Source organism: Harmonia axyridis, chromosome 1 (genome assembly GCF_914767665.1).
Source record: "Harmonia axyridis chromosome 1, icHarAxyr1.1, whole genome shotgun sequence".
NCBI classification, from domain to species: domain Eukaryota; kingdom Metazoa; phylum Arthropoda; class Insecta; order Coleoptera; family Coccinellidae; genus Harmonia; species Harmonia axyridis.
In genome coordinates, this window is record NC_059501.1 from 65345216 (window position 1) to 65349302 (window position 4087).

Genomic DNA, 4087 nt, shown 5'->3' on the forward strand with positions numbered 1-4087 from the left:
CTGCAATACTCAGCATTTTTCTCAGTCAGAGTCAATCTATGTTTGGGATACATTAGTAGTGTTGCTCTTGTGTTATAAGCTCCAGTGGAGAGTTCAATGAACTTATTCCTATTCTTGAAAAGAAAAAGCAGGCATTCTTGTATATGTATGGCAGCTGCTGTTAGAATACCATTTTATCTGAATTTGTTCCTGCATGACTCTTTCACTCTTGGGCCTAAAATTCTTCTTAAAGCTCTTTTTTGCAATCTAGTAACATACTCTAGGCCAGATGAACTGCCGTAAAACATTGCACCATACCTAATCCTTGATTCGAAGACGGCTTGATAGATTGACTTAAGTGAATCAGTCTCTAGGTAGTTACTGAGAACATAAAGAGAATAGCATATATTAGTAAGTTTCTTACATAGTTCAGTAATATGGTCATCCCAGTTCAATGACTGATCAACAATCATTCCTAAAATCTTGACTGAAGAGGAGTAGGAGATGTTCTCTGATTCCAATTTGAGTTCTTGTGGAGTATCAAAACCAGCACGACTAGTTTTGAAGAGGGTTACCTTTGTCTTGTCAGCATTTACTGAGAGGCCATTGTCAGCAAACCACCTCAAAATCTCAACCATAACCTCATTGACCAACCGCACGATCTCGGAATACCTTAAAGCTCTTATAAGAAGATTAATGTCATCAGCATAATTCATCATAAATATATTAAATTTCATGCTAATGTATTCAAGATCAATCATGAAGACAATGAAGAGCAGAGGATCCAGAATGCTGCCCTGGGGTACTCCAGAATGAATTTTAGCTGGATCTGATTTAATTTCTCGAGTCTGGTCGGAAATCACAACTCTTTGTGTACGATTCAGTAGGAAAGATTTAAACCATTTCAGAGCTGTACCTTTAACCCCATATTTGTAGAGTTTTTTCAGTAACAAATCGTGATCAAGGCTGTCGAATGCTTTACTCAAATCAACAAAAAGGCCAACAATCATCTTAGATGATTCAAGTGCATCAATAATAACTTTGATGAAATCATAGATTGCAGTCTGTGTAGAACGACCCTTCATATAACCATGTTGAGAGGTAGCGAATAAACTGTACCTGTAAAAGAAACCAGTCAACTGTTTGCATACCACCATCTCAAAAATTTTGGAGAATGTGCTTAGTATACTAATAGGCCTGTAATTCGCAATTTCATTTACATCACCCTTTTTATGCAAAGGTTTTACCACTGCTTCCTTCAAAACATCCGGGAAAACACCATACTTCAAGGAGTTATTAATTATGTAAGTGATAGGCTCACATATCTCATCAATGCAGTGTTTTACAACAGTGGCAGAAACACCATCAGGACCAGCATTCTTTTTGTTCTTCATTTCTTTACAGATTTCCAAAATATCTAATTCCGTGACCTTGACTATGTACAAAAAGAGTGAAAAGTTCTGAAAAAGGATCATCAAAAAAGTCGGTTATAGCTTTTGGGGTCGTTTCTTCAGCTGCAAAAAATTCTTTCAGTGGCACCTACAGCTTTAGCAAGCTTTCGATAGCTGGAAGTAGTGAAAGCCATCGACTTCTAGAATGAGAGAGTATATTGCTAAAACTTATTTCTGCAAATTCACAGAAACCCTTCAGTCGTTCAACCCTCACAGTAAAGAACGAAAAATATTTGTAAATTTTGAGAACAATGGACTCCACATCAATGGACATCATATCGGCTGCAGTGGAAGCAGTATTGTGGAGTATATGTGCTGGACAACCGATACCTTCGATGTCTTTGGACAAAATTTCTTTCAATTAAAAAAAAACATTATTCACTCCTACTCCTTTATTTTCCTCCAAAGTTAGTATTCGTGTTATCCGCGCTAAAAGCGACAATATTTTTCAAGGAAATATTAGAGGAAAGTCACCAAATATGGAATACCATTTTGTTTTTGGGATATAAAAAAAAACTTCATATAAATTAAATCAGTTTAATATTTTTACTAATCAGTCATACATTTATATGTTGTAATTAACAGCCTTTAATCAAATATATTAGTTATCAAATTAAAATCTAACACAAAAAACAAAATCACAAATGAGTAACCAAATATGGAATAGGTATCCATATATGGAATATAAGCATAAATCAACTTAACAATAACAAAAATGGACATTAATATCTTTGAGATGAATCAAATGAATATAATATATTGTGATAAATGAAAGAAGTTACATAATAACTTGCAAAAGTCACAGATCCAAGTATCAAACTCTAGACCAGCACAATCATAATGTGCCCAGAGCCCACACATCAAGCATTTAATCCAGTTTTCTCCACTTTTATCCATGGAAAAAAGTCTTGAACAGAACATTCATTCTGCATCAGCAGAGTCAGGAGGTAATTGTTCCATCAACTCATCATGTTCACTACCATCATCAAACTGAATAACGTCTAGTTCCTCAGAGCCTTCTTCTTCACTATTTTTCTCCGTTTGTTTGTTTCTCTTCGCAGTTTTCTTCTTATTCTTTGTCTTGACTAGTTTACTTTCTTTTTCTTGTCTCTTCATATTTTTATTTTCTGAATCTTTTTTGTAGGGAGAAGATGTTATGACTGCTGCGTAATTATGTAATATTCCATAATTAGACACCGACGACTGTCCATATTTGGATTTTTATACTAGTTCAAACTCTTCTAAATATTTTTTAAAGTCACAATATTTTATTGACAAAAGATTACAAAATGGTGAAATAAACATAATACCGATATACTAAATAGTATAACACTTATGTAATCAAACATAACAGCTGGTAATACTCGTTTATCACTTACCTTTAAAATTTTCTGCACGACAACAAAACAAAACACGCCTGCCACACGTGAAGCATTCGCGCAATTGACTCGATGGTGTGGGTGCGATAGTTAATAGACCGAATGAAACAGAAGATGGTCGAGTGTTATGTTTCATACTTATAGTTTCAGAGAAATGGAGGTATTCCATATTAGGATACTATTCCATATTTGGTGACTTTCCTCTAAGATTCTCTAAAGATTGAATACAAAATGAAGTTATTGTATCAGACGATTCATTTGGCAATGTTTCTAATTTCAATAATTTAATTTTTAATCCTTCAGTTGCTGAAAAATAATGTATGAGCAACGGGAACATCTTTTCGGCTTTATGATTACTGGAATCAGTTGAGATTCCATAAAAAGGAATGTTTACAATTTCTTTCTTTATTTGCTCAATGGACTGTGGAGCTAAAATATTTTTAATTATTGCTGTAGCCTTGGTTCTGGCAGTTGACTGTTTTGCGGCAATATTCGAATCGGGATACATGACAGCATTCAGTTTTGTTGTACAATCCAACGAACTAAATGATTGGTGGTGCTTCACAACCTTATAAACAGTGGTCAGTTCGGCAGCGCATATCAGAGTATCTTCTGTCGAATTTTGTTTGATCATGAAAGACGACATATTTTTAGACGTTGATGCAACTTACAACCTGGACTTATGATTTTTGCTTTGAATATGATTTTTCACACTCGACTTACCCCCATGACTGACGGATATGTAAAGTCCGCAAATTGAACACAAAGCTTCATGATCGTTTCTTCCTTTTTTAATGAATGACCACTCTTTAGTGTATTCATCGGAAAAACTACACTTTCTTTTAGGCATAATGTCTTTTGAATGAACTATTTCGATTATCACTGATTGATTATAATATATACGTGAAACTATGCAGCGCATGTGCAATACGACTGAGAAGTGAATACTGACTGTTCGCTACGCCGGCGCTTGGTATGTAGTCTGGACGCTGGGATACATAGGGGAGGTGAGTGGGGAAGATAGGGGCACTACTACAGGCGGACTGCGGTTGGTTGACATTCCTTAAGCTAGGTTGACATGGGTAGTGCATTGCGACCTATGATTTTACGCCTTTTTCACGGGCGATGAAACGACGTATATTCGTATCGCCATAACCTATTTGGTAAATTTATGTTGTTTCTTCGTCGGCACAAAGGGATGCCGACCAGCCCTGATGACTGCACATGTCTTTCTGCGTCAATCTAGATATTTATGACTATGATGCGGCTCCTTCTTGA